Raw genomic sequence first — 26025 nt, 5'->3', positions numbered from 1 at the left:
CCTACTTTGGTGCAAAATCGAATGAAACAACAGTTTGATCACCATTGCAACGGAAGAAGTTTTGATGTAGGAGACTGGGTATTTTTACGGCTACAACCATACAAACAAGTGTCCCTCAAACAAGCTAAGAAGGATAATAAATTATCACCAAAGTATTATGGTCCTTAGAAGGTGTTGCAAAAGATTGGTACTATGGCATACAAATTGGAGCTTCCTGCATCTTCCTGAGTGCACCTAGTTTTCCACATTTCATGCTTAAAGAAGGTTATAGGTGACAAGATCCCAGTTCAAATAATATTGCCAGAACTTGACGAGGAAGAAAAAATCATATTGGAACCTGAGGTAGTCACGGAAACAAGAACCCAACAACTACGAAATCTATCAATTTCAGAGTATCTCATCAAGTGGAAGAACTTACCCGCTGAAGATTCCACATGCGAGGATGAGAATTTTATACAGAAGCATCCATAACTACTCAAGTGTTGAGGACAATACTTTTTGAAGGAGAGGGGCATGTTAGGTCGCTATAATACTAGTGTAGACCCTTATTTTTATTGTTAGTGTAACCCCCTTATTGTTATTACTGTGCCCATGTAGTCCCCATATTGTTATTATTGTGCCCCATAGAATCCCACTATTGTTATTGTTGTGCCCTTACATTATTATTGTTATGTAGGTTCTGATTATATTGTGCCCCCTTAGACGCCTATATATAGAAAGGAGGTCTTTTCATTTGTATCATCCAAGAATTGTTCATTTATGTAATGTAAAGGAGGTCTCTCTCTCGAAGAGGATAATTTTTAAGTCGTTGATCTATCTATTTGTGAGTTGGCTTCATAACAAAAAGACATATTTTTCAAGCCCCACACAAGATAGTAAGGCATATTGAGTTCTTTTCCCTTAATAAAATGCATTAAAAGTCTAGCATCGTAGAAGAGTAAGACCCTGTATCTCCTTTCACAGTAAGAAATTTTTGCAATACCAATAGTAGATTCCGCCATTTAGACTTTACTGCAGACACAAGAATTCCTTTCTTAAAGATTGAGAGATCCATACCTGTTCATCCTTAAATCTCTATTTTTTAAACCAACTTTCACTGCTCCTTGGAAGTTTTTTTGCCTCTGCAATGAAAGAATTTGTTTTCTTTAGCTTTATGTCCCTAATTTCTACCTCCATTCCATCAAAGGCCCAGGTGAAGGCTATGGTTACCTCAATTTCATGCCCATTAAAATTCTCAAAAAACTTTAGCACCTTCTGCAATTGTTCTCAAACCTGAGGATAAGCACTGAGAAAATTTACTCCAACTAGTTCCTGGTTGATAATAACCCCCATCGTTGCGAAGAAGAAGTTTTACCTCCGAATCATCTCTTTTTTGTTGATACCTAATCTTTGGGATTAGGTAAATTGATGTAAATATTGTAAATAGTAAAAATAAAAGGAAGTTGGAAGACGAAGAGATATTGGGAGATGAAACCCAATAGTCTCCCTCTCCTTGTATACATTCGTATTCTCCCTTAATGCAAATCAATTCAAATTCATGGAGTTACTCCTAGCCTGGCATGGTATCAAAGCCAACTCAATTTTTTGAATTCCTTTCTGCCCTTGTAACTCCCTTTTGCCTTTTTTTGCAGTCTGCCAAATTCCTTCCATCCTCATCCTTGGAGTGATTCTTGTTCTCTGACATCGCTGTTAAACACAATCTCTGCATTCAAGACTGTGTGAGACATATGTATGTAACAATTCATCGATTGGCAAACTCCTCTGGGAACTATGTGTAATGACCACAAAAATGGATGAACGCTTACAAATAATGAACGCAAATTTATGGTCTAATGGAATCGATGTTGCCTTGGATTATTGTGTTGGTTGTTGTCTATTGTGCGTCGAGTATATGGTTTTTGTATGTGGTGCGTTGCCTTGACTCCTGGTGCAGTGAAAGTGGAATGGTTGGAGTCTATGGGTCGCCTGCAATGGAGCGAGCAACATCTTGTTCATGTATTGATCCCCTGCATCAACTGTTGAAGAGACATTGACTCTGGTTGTAACTATTGACTGTAAGTTGGCTTAACGGTGACCCTGGTATGTACATTGGTCTTCTATGCAAATGTGTTGGTGTGTTGTTCATATGATTCCTTTGATGCATTTAAACTGAAATTTGTTATGAGAGCCATAAACTAAGCATGTAACTTGGTGTGGTGTTTTGAAATCCTCTCCACGTTAACTTATTTTTGGATGGCCAATATATGTTGAAGACCGTGAGGTGAACTCTTGCCATGATATACGTTGAATATAGTGTCTGAAGTCTGTTGGCTATTGTATATTAAATTCCCTTTATATATTAAATTCGAAGGCTCTTGAAAAGCCCTAGTATGTAAAGAGTTAAATTGGTATATGTGCATGGAAGTGGGTATGGTATGAAGTAGTTGAGTTCATTTTTAATAGGTCATGGTATATAATATATTATGGGCATATAATATATGAAGTGTGTTGAATTGAATAAATATGATACATATTATATTAAGGGTGGAAACATATTATATTAAGGAGTGGTGACATTAATATATTAAGGAGCAGTGATACATCAAGGAGAGGTGACATGTTATATATGCCACATTAAAGTTTTTTTTTCATCCACATAATTAAATACAAGACATCAAGAAAGGTTGTGATTTTGAATCGAAAGCAGATAATATTTTTAAGAATGCATTCACTGATCTCCATAGTGGGAGTAGTTCTCACAAAAAAATAGAACTATCATGAGTGGTCCCAAAAGATCAAACACACCCTCATTTTCAATGAGCCTTGGAAATGAATTTGTGAAGGAGAAGGAGACAATGCACCTAAAAATCTTACTTCAAATAAGGAGCTTGCCATCTGGGAAACAAGAACAACAATGCCTACACTTTGATTGTAGTATCAGTAAATGAAGAGGTGAGTTGACATATTTTTCCATTTTAAAATGCTTTTGAAGCCTTAAAGAAGTTAAAGGAATTGTATGACTCACACTCTGAACTTGAAGTTTTTTAATCGATGGTAAAGTTGTTCAATCTTGACTTGAAAAATGATGACCCTGTTGCCTTAGCATCATAAGTAAGATCCATTATGCATGACATAAAAGCCATTGGTGTTGAAATAGATATTCCTCTAATAACTTATGTCAAGGCACTATATCCCACCTTTTCACATTATCTTGAGTCATTGCAAGCAAGTGGAAAACTTAAGAATATTACCTTTGATTCCTTTGAGAATAAGTTTGTTGAAAGAGAGAAGGCTTTTGGGAAGAAGACAACTCCTCAGTATTTTGAAGAAGTTGTGTGCCTTGCACAAAAAGAGAAGAGTCACGTACAAGATTATTCTAGCAAAATAGGTGGCTGAAGAGGAAGAGGAAGGAATAATTTTGGAGGCAGGGGTGCAGACGTTTCTAAGGAGAAAGGTTAGATGTTCATTGCATACGATGAAATAGAGATGGACATGATGCTTCCACATGTAAGCTTCCTTGGGACAAAATTGAGCAGGAAAGAAATGAAGGAAAAGGTAAACCACTTGACAAAGGAAAAGGTAAAACACGTGTCAAAGGAAAAGGTAAAGCACCTGAGTCTGCTCATTATGTTGTGGCACATTGCAACATTGGAGTAACCAAAGACTTATTCAATGCTTCACTTGTTTCATGGAAATATGCTTGGTTTCTTGATTCAAGAGCAACTTGCCACATGAATTTCATAAGATATTTCTTTGAAGAATTCATTGATAATGTTGATGGAGTAGTATACTTTGTAGGCAAGTCAAAACTCAAACCATTAGGGCTTGGCGTTATCAAGCTCAAACTATTTGGTCTTCCAGAATTTCTTCTACATGATGTTCTATACCTCCCAGGGCTGAGGAGAAACTTGTTTTATTTGGTCCACATCCGCTAGGAAGGACAGTCCATTCATATATTTGATGGTAAGCTCAAGGTAAAAAAAGCATTAGATCACTCACTTGTCATTATTGGGATAGAATACAAAAGACTTCTGAAGCTGCAAAGAAACTTTGCTCATGCACAAAACTTTTCATACAATTATCACTACGATGAAGGTACATTTCCATCAAGTCTTTTATGGCATGCTAGATTTGGACACTTGAACTATGATAACCTCCGTTTGTTGAAGAAAAATGGTTTTATTGGTTTGCCTACAATTCCTAGGAAACTTAAGCAATGTGATGCTTGTATATTAGGAAAGCACAACAAAGAGTCTTTTCATGATTCTCATTCTAGAGCACATAGAAAACTTGAACTCATCCATTCTGATTTATGTGGCCTAATGCTTGTTCCTTTTGCAAATGGTAATAAATATATGATGAAATTTATTGATGGCTACACCATAATGTGTTGGGGTTTATTCATTGAAGAACAAATCTAAAGCTTTTGAAACATTTAAGAACTTTCACGCATGGATTGAAAATGATGCACACTCTCATATTGGATCTATTCATACTAACAATGGAAAAGAATATACAACAAATGAATTTGAAAACTATCTTCACCAACATGGGATCAACATCCAAGAACCATGCCTTATAATCCCCAACAGAATGGAGTAGCTGAAAGAATGAACATGAAAATATTAAAGATGGTACGGTTGACGATGTTTTTCAAGAAAGTTAAGTTGATTTTTTTGGTTGATGCAGTTCTATGTGTTGTGAATATAAAGAATATGTGCCCATCTAATGTTAGAAAAAAACAAGACTCCCTATGAAATGTGGTATGGCCACATTCCTTCGGTGAGGCATCTCAGGGCTTTTGGTTCCACCTGTTATGCCTTGATACCTAAGGAAAAGAGAAATAAATTTGGTGCAAGGAGTTGAAAATGTATCTTCTTGGGGTATTCAAATACCTCCAAAGCATACCGTCTCTATGATGAAGTGAATAAGAAGTTTATAATATCTAGAGATGTGATATTTCTTGAATCTTCCAAGACTGACAATGTTGTTGAGCGACAATTTGATCACTTGGACAGATTCAGACATGCAAAGTATTTTCAAGAGTTTGATAATGAGATTCCACATATTGAAGGGGGGGTCCCTATACTAGATCAATATATGGAATCTCATTTTGAATCACTCTCTCCCCCACATGAAGCTCCATCTATTGATGACACTTTCAGTAATGTGATTGAAAAAATTGGGAGACTAAATCTTGATTCAGCCCAATCTCATTCAACTGAGCAAACTAGGCCATCTCTGAAAGGTCCTCCAAAATGGCTGACAAAGACACTTGAAAGTGTTTGTCTTGATGAGGTTGGAAAGACACGAATAAGAAGCTCTACCAGACAAAATGGAGGTGATGTAGATAATCCTGATTCACTTGTTGATATGGATGTTTCTTATGAGTGTGAACTGAATTTGTCTACAGATTTTGAACCAACTTCATTCAAAGAAGCTGCTTCTCATGATGAATGGAAAGAAGTGACACAAAAATAATATGATGCTTTGATATAGAATGGCACCTGGAAGCTGGTTAATCCTCCATTGGGAACCAAACCAATAGGATGCAAGTGGGTCTTCAAGAACAAGTATAAAACATATGGCTCTCTTGACATGCATAAATTTGAGCTTGTGGCAAAGGTTTTGCACAGAAGGAAGGGTTCGAATATGAGGAAACGTTTACCCCCATAGAAAAATGGGCTACCATCCGAACACTCTTTGCCTTGGCATCTAAGAACAGTTGGAAAGTCCATCAAATGGATGTAAAAACTGCTTTCTTGAATAGAGATCTGAAAGAGAATGTTTTTATGTTCAAACCAGAAGGATTTGGTGTGAAGGGCTAGGAACACAGAGTATGCAAGCTTGTAAAATCCTTGTATGGCCTCAAGCAAGCACCGCAAGCTTGGTACAAGAAGTTAATTGAGAACCTTCTGAAACTCAACTTCAAACACTATGATCTTGATGACGTAACTTTGTTTGTCAAGAAAGTTGGAAAAATAGTTGTATATCTTGTGGTGTATGTAATTGATTTTCTAATGACAAGAAACAATGAGATTAATATTGCATCCATAAAGAAAGAACTAAGGAAAGGTTTTTAAACAACATATTTGGGCTATGTTCACTATTATCTTGGTATTGAAGTAACTCAACATCTGAATTTTATATTCCTCTATCAGAAGAAGTACAGTGGATATCTATTGAACATGTTTGGCATGGTTGAGTGCAATCCTTTGACTACTCCAATGGAATAGAACTTAAATCTCACATCCATTGAAGGAAAGAATTTGAGGATGCAACAAATTATAGACAATTCGTAGGAAGTCTCAACTCCCTAACTACTACTAGACCAAAAATTTCATTTGCTATTGGAGTCCTCTCCAGGTTTATGCAAAAGCCTTGTGAGGGTCATTGGTTTGCTGCAAAAAGAGGTCCAAAGTGCTTGAAGGGAACTCAAGACTTCGTACTCAAGTATACACAGGTGGGTGACTTCAACTTGATTCAGATTTAGATGGAGATAAAGAAACTGTGATATCTACTTTAGGTTAGGTTACGAGTGTTGGATCAGGAGCTGTCTCCCAAAGGTCATGTAAACAATCAATTCCTGCAGACTCCACAACTGAAGTAGAATATGTGGCAGCAGTTGAAGAAATGGAAATTGTGTGGCTCAAGAAATTCTGGAGGATTTGCAGGAGAAACAAGTGCACTCAACTCCTCTTTTGATTAATGACACTTCTGCAAAAAAGTTGGGCAAAAACCCAAAGTTTCATTATCAAACAAAGCACACCAATACAAAATACCATTTGATTGGACACCATGTGGAGGCCAAAACAATCCACCTATGACATTGTTTCCAAAATGAGCAGATTGCAGACATCTTCACCATAGCACTTGGAAGGGAATGTTGACACCTAATCATTGGGATTAGGTAAATTGATGTAAATATGTTAAATAGTAAAAATAAAAGGAAGTTGGAAGACAAAGAGACATTGGGAGATGAAACCCAATAATATCCTTCTCCTTGTATATATTGATATTCTCCCTTAATGCAAATCAATTCAAATTCATGGAGTTACTCCTGGCCTGACACTTTTGACACGGTTTCAATGGAGAGATTAGTAATGGGTTGGGTGAAATTTGACATTGGTGAGGTTAAAATGAAATGAATGGCTTAATGCGGTGGTAGTATTGAAGTAGAACTCTCCCCTTTAATTCATGATTACCCGCGATTTGTTTGGATTTGATCCATTAATATCATCATAATTTTTGGGAATGAAATTATTTGCATGCAATAGGAGGAGTTTTTGATATGATGGAATGACATATAGGAGTATGAAGTGATGGGATATGGGATATGATTGAAGTCATAATTGTAGGTCATTAATTCAAAGGTTTATTAATAATATGCTAATAAATCCATCAACTCAAAAATCTATAATTTACTTTAATGAAATTGATTCACCATTTCTATAGTTACCTCATGATGCATACCTCACTTTTGTATATTAATTTTTCTTGCTTGCAGGTCCATGATGTATCATGGAGGAATCGACTCCAAAATGTGGAATTAGCTGTATAAAGTTGACAATTTTGCAATTTTATCTTCAATCTTGTGGATTGCTTCTTTACGTCTTATTGATGCTGAATGCTAACAATGGTTGATGATGTCGATGGCTGCTTGATGAATTCTTTTTAAAGTAGACAAATTCTTCAAACAAATTTATTTGAACTTGAAAATTTTATTTTGCAAAGAAATAAAGGGATAAAGGAAAATGGGAATAAGGAAGGGGAATGAGAAAATCTAATTCACCAAGGAACCATTGGTTTTCAACTAAGATTTTCTGCATAGGAATGCAACAACCTTTGTTTTCATAACCATGATTTTTATTTTTTATTTTTTATTTTCTCTCTCTTAAAAAAAAAAGAAAAAAAAGAAAAAAATTATTTTAAAGAAAAAGAAACTACACTTATTTTGGTGGTAGAGGACGAGGATCTCCTTTCTATTAGGAAGGGGTCCCTAGGGTTAGTTAAGTCAAATTTTGTGTCAATTTTGAGCAAATTTTGTAATATCTTTTTGTGGCGAAATCTAAAGTCACCACGAAATGTGGAAGCGGAGCACGAAGCTAGTAGAAGTCAAAAGGGCTTTAGTCCCTTAGGTTGGTAGGTGATAGAGTTGTTTTGAGACCCGCCCATGGTCCACGGACCATGGTATTGTAAAGAAAATGCTATATATAGTTGAGTCATAGCGAGTCTAAGAGGAGATAATATAGTGAAGAATCATTGTAAGGGCAAGGTGCTAAGGCAGGAAAAGTCTGTTTGCTATATTTAGGCAAAAGAAGAAGGCTCCTTCTACTGAGTGTGCAGAGAGCTTGGTAAGTCTGCAGGCTGAGTGCATGGGCCTCTGCAGCTAAGTGCACAGGGAAAATAAGTCTGTAATTGAACACTTATACTTAATAAAGACTGTTTTGGGCCGAAATTGATGCATTTGTGTCTTATTATTTACTTCTGCTAAGTTCATGTATCTTCGCTATGTGATATATTTTATATGAATTAATGCTTGTTTACTGTGCAAAAGTGGTAGATCTGTAATCTTTATGCATGATAAGTACAATTAAGTACCTTCGCGAAGATCTGGAAGTTGTTTAGATAGATTTGCAGTAGTTATATGTTCAAAAGGATTAGAGCTATGCGAAGGTAGATATAAGCCATAGGGACTTCAGGAAACCATCACACAGGCCTCTGGATGCAGAAACATGGTTCTAGCATCCCCCAATATTGCTTCGGGTGAGACTACAACCTACACTATGCAGGTTGTTGCTGAAAGGGCCAACAATTAGGGTTTTGCTGGTTGGCACAGATAACGCTAAACCTGGGTCAGGCCCCATCAAGCCAACAAATGGTTCGTTGCCGAGACCGGGATCTATCTGAGGAATGTGTGATGTTGAATAAGTGGTTCCCTACTAAGAAAGAAATTGAGAAGTGGCTCAATCAGAAGTTGCACGAATTTGTAGCTTAGGAGAACAGAAACCCGTGGTTATCCAAGGAACAATAGTTGAATAAATACCTGTACACAAACAAAACCGAAGCCTTTTTCTATTTCTTCCCTTGTGAATTGCACGAGTGGCTGTCTAGATTAGTGAACGACCAGGGTACGTGGAGGCTTGATGACCCTATTGTGTGGATTCTAGAGCTGGCGAAGAGCTTAGAAGCTTCAGAAAACAACATTGCATAGACTGTTGAACACTGGATTGATCGTATCTTAGGAGGATTAGTCATTGAGCTCATAATTGATACGACCATCAGCTATAGCGAAGCAGAGCGCAGACTCTTCAAAATACAACGAGGTAAGTACTTAAAATCTCTAAAAACTTGGATTAAGATGCTGTTGTGTGAAAGACAGGTTATGACATTACCTTGATGTTTGGGACTACGTGAAGTGGAAAACCCTTCATAAAGAACAAAGAATCAGGCTCTGAGTACAATCTGCTACTAGGATCCTCTTCTAGCGACGACGAAGGGACTATTCTGAGTACACCACGAAGCGCACTGCAGATAGTAAGTCAAGGTATCCCAAGGATACCTCTTCCATCCACTCCACCTCCACCTCCACCTCCGCCACATACACCTACACCTTCACCTCCACCTCCACCTCTGCACCAACCATTCAACATGGCAAACACAATGAAGATGTCGATCTTTAAAGGGGTAGGAAGCGAAGACCTCAAACAATTCTGGTTTGTTGCAAATGCTGTGTGGATAGTGCAGCAGATTACTAATGATAATATAAAGAAAGCACAGCTGGTCACAACACTGCAGGATAGGGCGCTGACTTGGTATATTAAATTCTGTCAAGATAGACCTGGCGCGACGTTGGCAGAGACTCAACAAGCATTGAACAATGAGTTTAAGAAGCCTAAGTCTTAGGCGCAGTCTGTAACAGAGTTTAAGGAGATACAACAAAAGGTAAATGAGTCCGCATGGGACTTCAATCAGAGGTTAAAGTGCCTGATCCGACAGGCTAACATGTCGATCACGGATTCTCAGCATAGGGACTAGTACATCACATCCCTCCTACCACATCTAAGATTACCATTATCGTAGCAAAAGATAGGAATGCAAGTGGAGGCTGTGGAGATCGTGATGAGGTTGGAAGCCTCACTAGTACAGGATACGAATGTAGGAGTGCAACATATTCAGTCACAACTTGCAGTCTGCACATGGAGTTGCAGAGTTTGAAGACATGAAAGGATGCTCAATCTGAGGTGCACAGTGAAGTTTGGTGCATAAAATGTAAAGACAAGGGACATGATAAGGATCACTGCCTTGTTTATCATAACTACTTGATTAGAGGAGGGCCAGTTCCGTTGAAGCTAGAAAACATTGCGGGACCGAGCACAAGAGTACCATTATGGTGTGCTAACTATTAGATAGCTGGGAGGCACGCGACTGATAATTATCACCTATTGTAGAAGTTTGTTCAGACACCACAACAATTGTTTTGTACTTTCTGTAAATCGGTTGGACATGATGAACGAAACTACCAAAACTATGAATTAATGATGGAGCAGACCCCTACGTATTAGATGCGGGCGGAAAATTGGCCTCAGGATCAGGGCGCGGGTGCAGAGTGCAGAGGATTTCAAGGTCATGGAAGAGGAAGAGGAGGAGGGGATGGCAGAGGTCATGGACAAATCATCTGTTATAACTTTGGCAAAGCAGGACATTTTTCGTGTGACTGTCAGAACCCTACGCATCCTTCTTGTCAATATTGCAGATAGTTTGATCATGTGATAGAAGATTGCCCAGTGATGATTTCCAAGATGCAGGAGAAAAAGACACAACAAATTACGCAAAACATACAGATGATGATGGCAGAGCCTAGAGAAGAGGACCATACCATTAATATCGTGACACAAAGTGGTATGGCTATAGGAGAAGATAAGGGAAAGCAGCCAGAAGCTGAAGGACGGGTGCGTAAGGCTTATAAAAAGGAAGTTGGATTTAATATCAACTGGGATAGAGAAACATTTGTGGAGGCCAAGAAGAATTTTTCTGAAGCTTCTATGTCAGAGAGCCAAGAGAAATCGACTGGAAACAATGAAATGGAGGATGTGGGTCCCTCGCCACTAGCCACTTTTCTTAAAACTTGTATGAAGTTGTTAAGAGATAAGAAGGAAGTGGAAGGGCTCCAGGAGCTAATCGACAATTGTACGGGAAAAATTAAGATTCCTTCAGAACAACGTGTCGTAAGGAAACTGGGTAAACATAAGAAGAGGACAGGGCATGAGATAAGGTTGACTACACAGATCGGGGAGTATGAAATGGATCAAGTCATCCTAGATTTGGGCTCTGATGCGAACATACTACCTAATCATACATGGGAGAGGATGGGGAGACTTGTGCTACAATGGTATCCTATACAACTATGCATGGCCAATCAACAGAAGATCATTCCTAGCGGGTGCCTGTATGGGGTAACAATAGACATTAAAGGAGAAAGTGCTATGGCCGGTTTTGAAGTAATTGAAATAGTCAAGGACTACAATCCTTACCATGTGCTACTAGGAATTGATTGGGACTTTGATATGGATGAAGTAATTAATCTGAAGAAGCAAAGGATGACATTTGAGAAGAAGGTGCTTAGGGTTATTATGCCACTGGACCCTGTTGAGTGAGCACGCTACATTGAATCGGTCCGCGACTATGTGGAGGAAGATGACTTGGATAAAATATACAAAATCACCGCACACGATGAAGATTGGATCAACCCCACTACAAATGGATTGATCATGTGGGATAGAGACAATTCCTGTACCTCAGATTCAGATGAAGAGCTTGAACACTAGCAGAATAGATTGCATGAAGTATCTACACTACATTGAAATATGATGACAAAATCATTGCGGTGCGTATCAATGGAGGTAAGGAATATCTTGCATTATGATGGATTAAATGATGTTAATTTATTTTTGGAAAAGTTTGAAAGGGAGGTGCTCGAGGAACATCAATCCCAGGCACTGGATCTGGCACTATGCGCTATGCCTGCCTGTTGGTGGGGTACGCATAAGGATAGCTTCACTGATTGGAAGGAATACAAATGAATGATGAAGTTAAGGTTTGGTTACGCTCATACCCAGAAGATCATTCCTATGGGGTGCCTGTATGGGGTAACAGTAGAAATTGAAGGAGCAAGTGATTTGGCTGATTTTGAAGTAATTGAAATAGTGGATGACAACAATCCTTACCCTGCGCTACTAGGAATCGATTGGGCCTTTGATATGGATGCAATAATTAATCTAAAGAAGTGAAGGATGACATTTGAGAAGAAGGCGCTTAGGGTTATTATGCCACTGGACCCTACTGAGGGAGCGCACTACGCTGAACCGGTCTGCGACTATGTGGAGGAAGATGACTTGGATCAAATATACAAAATCACCGCGCGCAATGAAGATTGGATCAACCCCACTGCAGATGGGTAGATCACGTGGGATAGAGACAGTTCTTGTACCTCAGATTCAGATGAAGAGCTCGAACACTGGCATAATAGATTGCATGAAGTATCTACGCTATGTTGCAATATGATGACAAAATCGTTGTGGTGCGTATCAATAGAGGTAAGGAATCTCCTGCATTATGATGGCTTAAATGATGTTAATTTATTTTTGGAAGAGTTTGAAAGGGAGGTGCCCAAGGAACATCGATTCCAGGCACTAGATCTGGCACTGCGCGCTACGCCTTCCCATTGGTGGGGTACGCATAAGGATAGCTTCACTGATTGGAAGGAATACATGCAAATAATGAAGCTAAGGTTTGGTTACGCTAATACCCAGATGATTGAAAAATACAGTGGAAAGGATGATCCACGTGAGCATTTGGCACGGTGGACTAAAGCTTGGGGAGAAGAGCCACAACCAGAATGGGTGCATATCTTCTGTCACACCTTAGATACTATTCCAATGAATTGGTACTTGGAAATGGAGCTACGCCATGGGACGACTAAATGGGATATCTTGAGGGAGAGTTTCTTGTTAACTTTTAGCTTTGAGGATGGATTTGAGTGCATTGATGAAGCACTCTAGGAAATTAAGGCCGCTATCTTTAGAACACCTGAAGAACTGGTAGAATGGGTTCAACCAGACTGGAATACCCAGCTGTGCCATGCACTGGAATGCTACAACGTGATTGCAAAAGAAGAAGAAGAGGATCCCCGGAAGATCAAAATTCTAGAAACCGAAGGACAACGTGAGGTTGAAGGACCCAAAGCAGCGAACCCTGACATAATAGAACTGTTGAAGACTAGGAAAGTAAACATTGGGTTCGACGCGCAACCTAAGTTTGCAAAGATAGGTGATTATTGGGATGAAGATATAGTTGATAAAGTGGCAAAATTGCTGCGCGAATACGACGACTTGTTTCCTACCAAGTTCTCGGACTTGAAATGAATAGTATGCGATCTAGGAGTGATGAAGATCACCTTAAAGCCCCATGCGAAGCTCGTAAAACAAAGACCTTATTGTCTAAATCCTAAGTATAAGGAGAAGGCACACAAAGAGCTAGACAAAATGCTGGAAGCTGGAATCATTGAGCCAATAGAAGAGTCTGATTGGGTAAGCCCTATGGTTGTCTAGGAAAAGAAGCAGCAAGGTGAAATTAGGATATGTGTGGATCTAAGAAAGCTTAACGATGCATGCATTCATGACCCATTTCCAACCCCGTTTACAGATGAAGTTTTGGAGAATGTTGGAGGACATGAATCTTATTCGTTCACTGATGGGTTCTCAGGGTACCATCAGATTAAGATCATGCCGAAAGATCACAACAAAACGACCTTCGCGACATAGTGGGGATGCTTCCAGTACACAGTAATGCCATTCGGGCTGAAGAATGCACCCACGATCTTCTCAAGGGTTGTAATTGCAACGTTTAAAGAGTTCATCCATAAATTCTTAGAAGTGTATTTTGATGATTGGATTGTTTTTGGATTGGTAAAGCGCCACGTTGCAAGTCTGCGCCTTATGTTGGATACTTGTCACAGATACCAAATTGCCCTGAATCTGAAGAAATGTATCTTTTGTGTGCCTTATGGGATATTGCTCGGCCATGTAGTCTGTAAGCAGGGATTAATGGTAGACCCTGCGAAGATAGTTGTGATTGTCAATTTAGAAGCTCTAAAGAATGTAAAGCAGTTGCGCGCAACACTGGGGCACACTGGTTACTATAGAAAGTTTATAAAAGCTTATGCATAGATAACTGCGCTGATGGAGAAATTACTGAAGAAGGACGTGACTTTCTGCTGGGATGAGGAGTGTCAACACAGTTTGGATGTGTTAAAGGAAAAGATGGTGACTGCGCCCATTTTGGTGTTTCCAGACTGGAAGAAAGAGTTTCATGTACATGTAGATGCCTCTTGTATTGCGTTGGGTGTGGTATTAACCCAGCCCGGAGAAGGTGAAATTGATCATCCTATAGCCTTCGCAAGCAGAAAACTGTTAAAGGCTAAAAAGAACTATTCAACTACAGAGCGCGAAGGACTGGCGATGGTCTACGTGTTGCAGAAATTCCAACATTACCTGTTAGGCGTGCATTTCAAAATGTACATAGATCACTCCGCTCTCAAGTACCTGGTCAACAAGCCTGTGTTGGGGGGGAAGATCTGTAGGTGGTTTTTGCTTTTTTAGGAATATGATTTTGAGCTAATTATGAAGCCTGGGCGATTAAATGCGTGACTAGATCATCTATCCAGGATCGAGAAAGGTGAAGAACCTACTAGTTTAGAAGACGGATTGCCGGATGCGCAACTCTTTGATATACATGTCACTAATGATCATTTTGTGGATATAATCCAGTTTCTAACCACTAGCACAACCCTAAATGGATGTTCTACCTAGCGGAAAAAGGAATTAGTGGTCTGTGCGGCTGAATTTTCTGTGATCCCAGGACACTTGTATAAGATGGGCACTGATGAAATAATACGCCGATATGTTCTGGAGTTTGAACGAACTAGCATCCTCGCTGAAGCACATTGAGGAGTAGAGGGTGGACACTATGCAGGCAAAGCAACTGCGCAAAAGATTGTGCGCGTAGGATTATTGTGGCCAACAGTGCATAAGGATTTTAAGGCATATTGTAGGGCATGCGATGCTTGTTAGAGGATGGGGAAGCAATCGGGAAGGGATGAACTGCCCTTAAATCCTCAGATTACATTACAAGTCTTTGATTAATGGGCGATTGACTTTATAGGCCCGATACAGCCACCAGGGAAAAAGATGGGCGCGTGGTATATTATTACTGCGACTGAGATTTGACAAGATGGCGGAAGCACAACCGGTGAAGGACAGTAGCACTGCTACAACTGCGAATTTTTTGTTTGAATATGTCTTGAATCAGTTTGGGTGTCCTAAGATACTGATGAGCAATAGGGGTACTCATTTTATAAATGAAACAATTGCGGTGATGCTCGAAGAATTCTAGGTCTATCATCAAAGGAGTACACCTTATCATCCTCAGGCAAATGGCATGGTTGAAGCATTCAATAAAATACTAGAGAATGCATTGACTAAGGTCTACAATGCACAGAGGAACGATTGGGATGTGCACATCCCAATAGTCCTATGGGCATATAGGACGACGTGTAAGAAATTAACAGGACAAATTCCATTTAGATTGGTCTATGGGATAGAGGTTGTGATGCCCATGGAGTATATTGTGCTGAGTTTGTGAATTGTAGCATTGACTGATATGGCGGATCACGAGACTATGGAGGAGTGCCTCGCGCAGTTGCTGGAATTAGAAGAAGACAGGTTTCTCGTAGGATTTCACCAACAGGTGCAGAAGGAGCACGAAAAGGCATGGCATGATCGACATATTAAGCTACACACCTTCAAGGTGAATGATTTGGTCTTACTTTATGATAAAAAATTCACGAAGTTTCCTGGAAATTTTCAAATGCACTGGTTGGGACCTTATGTAGTCAAGGAAATTGCAGATGGTGGTGCGGTTCAACTCGCGAAGCTGAATGGGGAATTATTTCCTGGAAGAATCAATGGAAGTCGATTGAAGCTGTATCAAGGGGATCTTGCCCCTGCACAATGACTACATGATGGTAGGACAATCTTAGTACTCTAGGCAGCTGAAAGGAGGTGCGGGACTATAAACTACACTACCCAAAAAGTGGAAAAATAAAGTAAGGAGGTTGCGCGACAGAAGCAAGAAGTGCGCTAGAAGGAGCTACGCCATGGAGGATGATGTCATGTAGTAGGGTCCAAAAATAACCAATTGATGCATTGTAGTTGATTGGATGGCGAAAATCCCATTAGGAGAAGCAAGTAGGTTGCATTTATGGTGCAAATATTTGGCAATATTTCGCCAAAGTTGTAGCCCCTGAAATCGCATCGGCCTGCTGTAGGGAGATTGCTTAAATGGAGAGATTGGGGATCAGGGTGACAGCCCCCGATTTAAGCGTTGTCACGGTGCCTAGACATTCTGTGTGACAACAGGTATTAATCTAATTGTGGGTATAACTTCTAGAAGAAGACAAGGATCAAGCTAAAATGATCTTAGCCGTTGAATGTTAACGAGAAGATTATGTAAGGAAGCTCAAGGGTCATTTGGAAAAAACATCGAGAGATCAAGAGATCGAATTTTTGAAGTGAGAAGTTCTCAGGAGGAAATTCTGATCGAGTAGATTTCTTGCAGTTTAGGGGGAAGGATAGTTGGGTTGGAGTATCTTCTACAGAGCCCAGGATACGCAGCAGAGAGAGGCAGAGAGACGCCATAGGGGTTGACGCTAACCTAGAAGGGCCCACGCAGAGCATGATGTTGAGCTAGAAGGGCTCACGCAGAGGCAACTTAGTCACCCACGCAAAAGTCCAAGTTTTGCAGAGGAGCTGACATTTCTGAGCCAGGAGGGCTGGAAACTACTCCATAAGGTAAGACGTTTCCTAATGGTGCTGACACAAAGCCTCATAGAGCTCCACGCAGGGGCAGCGTAGTTGTAGTTGGGGGCAATTGATTCAGCTGCTGGAAAAGTTGGGATTTGTCGGGGAGTGAGGTAATCTCACAAATTCTTTTTTACCAATTGTATTTCTCTGTAACTGGGTTGCCGGGAGGGCATCCAGAGTTGTATTCATAAACTACTGCTTAATAATATAAAACCCTCAGAGTTGCTACACCGGTTTTCTTGCATTGGGTTTTTCCCGGGACTTTTGTCCAAAAATAACGGTGTCTATTGTGTTGTATTTTCTTTCTTGCTCAGTCTCTTGCTTCCACATAATGTTTAATTAAGTGAAGGCTGTAGTGTATGTATTACGATATTTTCCGTAGGAAATTTCAAGTAATTTGTGTTGATTTGGGGTAGCATCGGATGTGCTTTAGCCATGAAAATTCGTGGAGAGGCTAAAACACATGAGATCTCTAAGACCCAGAAATGGTTTAGGCAGATTCTTCCCGGTTTAGGAGATATTAAAATAATTAATATTTTTAATGGAGTTCCTATGTCTAAACTTAGGAAAAATAAAATATTAATGGGTATTAATATAAAACTGGGTTAGAAGGTTCTAAAAGACATGGATCAAACCAAATCTAATCTTAGTCGTTGATTAGAGATGTAATCTCGGCCGTTGAAGGATCAACAAGAAAATTACAAGAGGAGGCTTGAGGGTCAGTTGGAGAATACACCAAAGTGATCAGTCATTCGATTTACTAGAGCGGGGTTTGTTAAGTAAAGTCGAATCAGTGATCAACAACGTAAGGCAGTGAGTACTGGATAGAGAGGCAAAGATAGTGCTGAGAGACCAGCGCAGAGGCAGAGAGGCAAATGTAGAAGCCAGAGCAGGCCACGCACAGCCCAACAGAGAGAACGCAAACGCAGCAGGAGTGACATAGAGGGTCCTAGAGGCTGTGCAGTGCCTCAAAGGGCTGACGCAGAAGGTTTTGAGGTTGACGAAAAGGCCAAGAGGGCTGACGAAATGCTTCAGTGGTGTTGGAGAGGGTTTCGTGGGGTAGGTTTTTTGAATACCCGCTTCTGAATAGAGAGGTATTACTGCCAATTTTTTTTTTTTTATTGGGTGAGCCAGTTTGGCACCTAGTTGTACTCAAGAATATACTGCATAATAATATAACCCTCAGAATTGCTGCACCTGTTTTCTCGCATTGGGTTTTTCCAGGGACGAGTTGTCAAAAAATAATGGTGTCACTTGTGTGTTTGCTATTTCTTTCAGCTGTTGATTTGTAGATGGTTGAAACTGTATTGTGTTTATTTCGATGTTTATATGTTTAAATAATTTGTTTGAAATTAACAAGTAGAAGAAATAAACCAAAAGAATACAGATAAAATTTCTAACGGATAGAATTAGAAATTTGAACATGGTATCAGAGCATGGTTGCAGATCACAGGAGAGCTAAAGGCATCAGCTGGAGCAAAGAATTTGCAACAGAAACAACTGTCTCAAGTGACAGAAGTTGTTCCTTACAGAAAGCGACAAACGAAGGGTTGACACAAAGGGACTGCATCATCAATTTGGGCCAGAGAGAGGCCAACGCAGAGGCTGAGGTGGGAAGAAAAAGGCTCACACAGAGATTAGGAGGGTTGATGCAGTTGGTTGAGGGAGCATTTTTGTGAGTGTTGGGATTGCGCAGAGTCTAGAGGCCCAGTCCTTCAATTGCTGGGGAATTGGAAGCTGTGGGTAGTTTGCGGGAGTGAAGCTAGTGGGCTATTGTGGGCAGAACAATACCTATCAAGGAAAAACCAAGGTAAAGGGAGTTGTTACCAAGGCAGATTTCTAGCCAAGGAATCCGGATCAATGTTGCAAGTGCACATGAGATCAGAGAGGTGTGACTTGACGATTGGCAGGAGGATTTCTAGAAGGGAAATCGAGACTTAGAGGGAGTCTAACAGAGAACTTCCCGACGGGAAGTAGAGAGACTCAGCAGGAGTCGAAGAGATAACTTCCAGAGGGAAGTAGAGAAACTCAGAGTTGTCGACAAGAACAACAGAGAGATGGCTATAAATGGGCTGAGGGATCAGGACAGGCTGGATTGGGGCATCTAACTTTGTGGTCTGGAAGGCCAGGATCCTATCCATTCTAGATAAACATCACATCAAGGCCTTCGCTTTGAGAACAGTGGCGATCCCAGTTGACCCGACTGATAATGAAAAGTATGAGGAGGCAATGGCCAAGGCGAAATGCATCATCCTTGATGGGGTCCAGGATCATGTGGTCCAACATATAGTCGAGAGGGAGACGGCAAAGGAAATGTGGGACGCCTTGAAGAAATTGTACCAACATACTTCCGTGCGGAGGAAGATGTTACTTGAGAATCAACTGCGGTCACACCAGATGCAGAAGTGGGAGCAGATAGATCACTTTCTCGGTAGATTGAAGGAGATCCGGGACCAACTGACTTCCATAGAGGCCATGTCGGATCAGGAGTTGATGGCGAGGACCGCTATAAATGCAGTCTCCGAGGAGTGGGAGATTTTTTCCAGAGCATTCTGGGCAGGGCAGATCTTCCAGATTGGGAAGAATTGTGGGCAACTCTTCGGTAAGAAGAGATCAGACGACTGAGCAAGACGGGAAATAGCAACAAGGGAGTCCGAGTCAAGAAGGAAGAGGAAGAGGATGAAGCTCTTGCATCTGCGAGAAAGCTGGAGAAGAGGAAGAAAAAGGACCTCTCCAAGGTCAAGTGCTTCAAATGTGGGGAACAGGGTCACTATGTGAACCAGTGTCCGAGGAAGAAGAACAAGGGAGAGGAGTCTGACTCCAAGGCAACGCCAGTGAAGGTGGAAAAGGAGGTAGAGGAAGATGACGATTGTGCCATGAGTGCTCATGTACCTCTAGAGAAGAAGCGAGTTGTATTCAAGAGGACTACAGGTGATGAGGGGTAGGATCCTTGAGGTACCCAAACTCTTGGATTATACCTTACTATGGGAGCCCCGAATAGAAAGTAGCAGGACTAGCAGATGTTGGTAGAAACGGATGCAGATGAAGTGACAGAGAGTGCTACGGTGCAGTAGCCCTAGACATTGCAGAGCTAGCAGGCTCCAGCAGTGCAAGAGGCATAGATGAGGTTGCAACAATGCAAGATGGCACAGAGAGGTTTGCAGCAGTGCAAGAGGCAGGGAGTTTGTTGCAGCAACGCAAAGGTAGTAGAGGGAGCACGAGATAGCCATAGAGAAAGCTTCAACATCGGGAGTGTTTCTAGCCTGACAGGTATGTCAGTAGTTGGGTGAATCAGTTACTTACTTCTCAGTAACTGAGTTGTAGTGCAGTAGCAGTTGGTAGTAGCACAATGCAACATGATGAGAGGGGGTTGTAGTGCAAATGCAGTGTTGGGAGAAAGGACCAGCAATAAGACGAATGCAGAGGGAGTTGCCGTACAGATGCAACAATGGTAGTGGTAGGACCATGGGCAGTAGTACAGGATGCAACAATGCAAAGGTTGTTGGGCAGGGATGCCTAGCATTTGCACAGGTACCAGTGCCGTATAATCAGGGTGATGCTCAGTGTGGAGTATTATTAGAGTAGAGTCCTTGCTAAGAGGGAGTGTTGATTTGGGGTAGCATCGGATGTGCTCTAACCATGAAAATTGGTGGAGAGGCTAAAGCACATGAGATCTCAAAGACCTAGAAATGGTTTGGGAAGATTCTTCCCGGTTTAGGAGATATTAAAATAATTAAGATTTTAGTGGAGTTCCTAAGTCTAAACTTAGGAAAAATAAAATATTAATGGGTATTAATATAAAACTGGGTTAGAAGGTTCTAAAAGACACGAATCAAGCCAAATCTAATCTTAGCCGTTGATTAGAGATGTAATCTCGGATGTTGAAGGACCAACATGAAAATTATAAGAGGAGGCTTGAGGATCAGTTGGAGAATACACTAGAGTGATCAATGATTCGATTTACTAGAGCGGGGTTTACTAAGTAAAGTCGAATCAATGATTAGCAGCAAGGGGCAGTGAGTAGTGGACAAAGAGGCAGAGATAGTGGTAAGAAACCAGCGCAAAGGCAGAGAGGCAGACGCAGAAGCTAGAGCAGGCCAGGAAGATCCCAACAGAGACAATGCAGAGGCCAGAGGGCCTGCGTCATCCACATAGAGGGCAGCACGAGTGATGCAGAGGGTCCCAGAGGCTGCGTAGTGCCTCAGAGGGCTGGTGCAGAAGGTTCTAAGGTTGACGTAGAGGCCATGCGGGCTGACACAATGCTTCAGTGGTGTTGGAGAGGGTTTTGTGGGGCAGGTTTTCGAAATACCTGCTTCCGAATAGAGAGGTATTACTGCCGGTTTTTTTTTTGTCTGTCGGGTGAGCTAGTTTGGCACCCAGTTGTACGCAAGGATATACTGCATAATAATATAACTCTTAGAATTGCTGCACCGGTTTTCCCGCATTGGGTTTTTTCTCCGGGGACGAGTTATCCAAAAATAACAGTGTCACTTGTGTGTTTGCTATTTCTTTCGGCTATTGATCTGTAGATGGTTGAGACTATATTGTGTTTATTTCGATGTTTATATGTTTAAATAACTTGTTTGTAATCAACAAGTAGAATAAATAAACCAGAAGAATAAACATAATATTTCTAATGGATAGACTTAGAAATTTCAACAATTTGTTTGAAGGAATTTAGCAAATAGGAGTAATATCATCAGTTTCTGCAGTAGGAATTCCTATTGAGGAATTTTCACAATTCTCCCCTAACAAAATGAAAATCTCCCCAAGAGGGCTCTGCACTGCCTCTCTGTGGAAATCACTGCCTCTTTGCAATGTACTCATCAAAATTGGAAAAGCTTCCTCTGGCCTCACTATCTCTGCCCCTCTCTCACTACTTCGATCTCACTGAATCACCTTTGACAATTGAATGCTGCTACTCTGGAGATCGATTTCCCAACAAAATCAATTGATCAATTGATTTGGTGTTTCTTCTCCAAGCCCCATTGACTTGTTCTTATAATCCTTCGTTGAGACTTCAACGAGCACAATTAAATCTTAATCGATGGCTAGGTTTAACTAGAAATCAATCCATGTACTTTTCTAGTACATTCTGACCATGAATTAATTAATTTTGATTAATTAATCACATTTTCTAAGTTTATACTTATGAAATATTAAAAATTGACTAATAAATCTAATTAAGTCGTCTCTAGGTGGAATTTTTAGAAACGATTTCTGGGTATTGGAGAATACATGTATTCCAGCGTCTCCACCAAATCTCGTGGCTAGAACACATCTGATGCTACAAAAAGAGGGTCTAGGCTTTGAAAATTACGTGAGAAAGGTGGTCCTATATTTCTATCAACAAAGCGTTGGAAATACTGAGAGGGGGGTGAATCAATATTTCTTTTCAATTGTTATTTTTACTAAGATTCTTCACAATTTAATTAGAGAAATGTGTAATAATGATTTTATTAAGTATAGAAAAGATTGAGTACAATAAATGATGATTATTTTCCAAGCACCAACTTGGACTTTAGTGAGGCTCCAACCTCTAGGGATTTGACCCTATTCTTTTCAAGGCTCCAACCTTGGTTTTAAGGCACCAACCCCTAGGACACCAATCCTTTTGTCTTCTTTTAATAGAGAATGTGTGATGTACTTACATGAATATCCTTGACGAACTTCTTCACTATTCCATAAATACTTGAGATTGACTTTTACTCTTCACTGTACCTTGTCCACCATTAGACTTGCTGCTGCAAACTCAGTTCATAATACCATATCCCAACTATATCTCAAGTTCCAAGCCACTGTACAAACAGGTCATTGCGCTTTACTGCACCATAGACAATCCACCACTGTTACCACTGTCCGAGAAGAGTGTACAAGTCTTAATCCAAAATACTGTACCACAGTTTGAGCAATGCTGGAGGCTAAAGGCCGAGTCACTGTGTTAATGAAGGCACAATTAGGATATTCGATTTACTGTGATTAAGGCTCAGTCAAGATTCACCATAGTCTGAGCCAAGAGATCATGTCACAGTCACAAATCCAAGCCACAGGAAGAATCAAGCAAGGAGATCACCATAATCCGAGCAAGGAGATCACACCACAGGAAAATGGCCTGTGGGTTTGAGTATGTCAGAGTTGCAGGTCTGAAAGTCAGAGTTGTAGGTCTGAAAATCAGTGTTGCAGGTCTGAAAATCAGAGTATAGTCCGAGCTTATTTTCCTATTATTTTTAGGTTCTCCTTCCTTAGAGTTCACGAGATGTGAAATTTTTCTCGCTGTTCTGCATTTGATAATCGAATTGATGATTGAAGAGTGAGTACATATGCCTAATATATAGTGTTTATGTCTCTACAAATAGGCTGACATGAGTAGGCCAGTATAGGTCGGCTCACTGTCCAGAATAATATTCTTAACTTAAAAAATTCATATCTCCCAAACTGTTTGGAGTTTCGGGCCAAGTAAGAGCTCATTGGAAAGGAAAAATTATGCTCTAAAATATGGTATAGGTATCAAATTGAGAGGTTGCCTCTAAGGTAGTGAAAAACATTTTTTAATGTGACTGGTCATTAATTAGTGTAGAATTGGAGGTAGGACAGAGTGGCTTCATGGAGAGTAAGGTCATTTGGAAATGTAAGACTTCATGGTGACATTTACTAGGAGAACTCAACAATATATATTTCATCAATGACAATTATTGACCAACAATATCCCCCTTTGTCATTGATGGAAATATTTCTCCATTCTCTCCCCCTTTGACATCAATGGAAAATGGGGTGCCCAAGTACTCCCCCTATCAAACTTTTTCATTTGTCATGCGGCTCCCCCTGACATGTCGCTCCTACTCTTGTGAAGATGATTATTTAATGGGATGCAAGAGTAATAATTTCCATCTTTTGGCGAAGTTGTTCAAATGCTTCTTGTGGCAGAGGTTTTGTAAAGATATCTACAATTTGCTCTTTTGTATTGATGTATTCCAACTTGATGTTTTGTTCAGCAACCTGTTCGCAGAGGAAGTGATATTTGATTGGAATATGTTTGGTCTTTGAGTGCATTACTGGATTCTTTGAGAGACTGATGACACTAGTGTTGTCACAATAGATGGTGATTGGTTGTTTAGTTTCTATGTTGACATCCTTCAAATCTTCCTTCATCCATAATATATGTGTACAACAATCTGCAGCAGCTATATATTCGGCTTCAGTTGTGGAAAGAGATATAGATGATTGCTTTTTGCTGAGCCAAGATACTAGACAATCTCCCATGAAGAATGCATTTCCGCTGGTACTTTTTCGATCGTCCACGCTTCTAGCCCAATCAACATCGGTGTAAGTTGTCACTGTAAGAGTTGTGCTTTTGGGATACCAAAGACCAAAGTCAGGAGTTCCTTTCAAGTATCTGAGAATTCTTTTCACAACCAACAAATGGGATTGTTTAGGAGTTGATTGAAATCTTCCCACCATTCATATTGCTTGCTGTTGTGGTAAAAATACAACACCCCCCATTATTGATGCGTCCGCTTCAAATAATGGGGACCCTTTCTATAAAAATTTTGGCTAAGCACCTTTTTGGTTTTATTTTAGTTAATTGCCCTACGCTTTCGTTAATTTTTAGTTTTCTTTGGATTCTTGTTTTGATTGCTTTGCTAGAATCGATTTTTTATAAGCTTCACATTGACGCTTGTTTCGCCTCATTTGGTCAACCGGTTTGAAAATGGCACTCCTTTGAAGTCTCATCATTTATCTAGCCTGGGTTAAAAATGCATAAAATGTACAATATCGCATTTTGTAAATAAATTTGTCCAATAACGCATTCAGTTTAAATATTAACTCGTAGAGGATTTTACTAACATTTTTCATTATGCAGCCAAATAATTAAGCATCGGGACTTAAGGAATTCACTCCAATTTTCTAATCAAATCTTAGTCTCGAAAAACCAAACATTCAAGTGGCTGTAGTTTATTTTTCATTTATTTTTAGCTATAGTTTAGAAACTTATGTTCATAAAAATAAAACAAAAAAATAAAAAAATTAAGTTTAAGATTAAATTTTAAATTAATTAATATATTATATAATTGATTTAATTAAATTAAAATTTAAAACAAAAAAAAATAAAAATATAAAAAATAATTGCATCGGGAATTCTATTTCGCAACCAATTTCAAAGAGCCCCGATAAACTCATTTAATCACCCTGATGCGATATATCGCATCGGCATTTCGCATCATTTTAAATGAGAGGCCCCGACACCTCCATACCCCGATCACCGATTACACAAAGGTATTTTTATATATCGCATCGGGCTTTAAAACATTACATTTCTTAAAGATGTCGATATCTCTTTCTCCCCGAAATGCCGATAAGCGATAAAGCATAAAACCTGGGGATTAAAGCCAAAGCGTGTTTTTAAAGTTTTGTATTAATTTTGAAGGTTTTTAAACCCACTCATACGTATGAGTGAAATGGAGTGAATAAGAGTGAGGTTAGTATATTAGTTATGGTAATATGTTAGTTTTAGTGTTTTATATAGGTAAGAAGTAGTGTAGTTTAACGTATATTAATATTAGTATATTATATATATTACATTATATTAATTAATTAATAATATGTAATATATTATATTAGTTAAATTAATATATATTATTTAATTAATAGTTTAGATTAATTAATTTATAACATTTAATTAATTAATTTAATTTAGATTTAAATATTATTTAGAATTAGTTTTTAATTAGATTTAATTTATTTATAAATAGTTAATTAGATATTCGTTAGTTAGTTTATGATTAGCAATTAAATTAGAATTAATTAAGGACTAATTCAGGATTAGATTTTTAATTCAAATTCTGATTTTTAGCCCAGCAACAGAATTTCCAGATTTATATCAGATTTGACCCATCAATTTTGGAAACTCATAAATTGAGTTCTACTTGGCCAAATGAGGTCCAGGACGGCTCATTGGAAAGAGAAAATCAAGGAGAACATTTTGAAGGAGGTTTCACCAACAGATTTGATCATTTATTGGGCCAAAAATCAGGCAGAAGATCAGGCTCCGAATTTTGAAAACAAAATCAATTTTCTGAGTTATTGTTTTGAATTTCATTTGTCCAAAGCCTCTTCTAATTGCAGA

This window comes from Pinus tabuliformis, chromosome 8, assembly GCF_031772625.1.
Source record: "Pinus tabuliformis cultivar Carrire ecotype Pingquan chromosome 8, CPIR1, whole genome shotgun sequence".
Lineage (NCBI taxonomy): Eukaryota > Viridiplantae > Streptophyta > Pinopsida > Pinales > Pinaceae > Pinus > Pinus tabuliformis.
Note: the sequence above shows the minus strand (reverse complement) of the source record.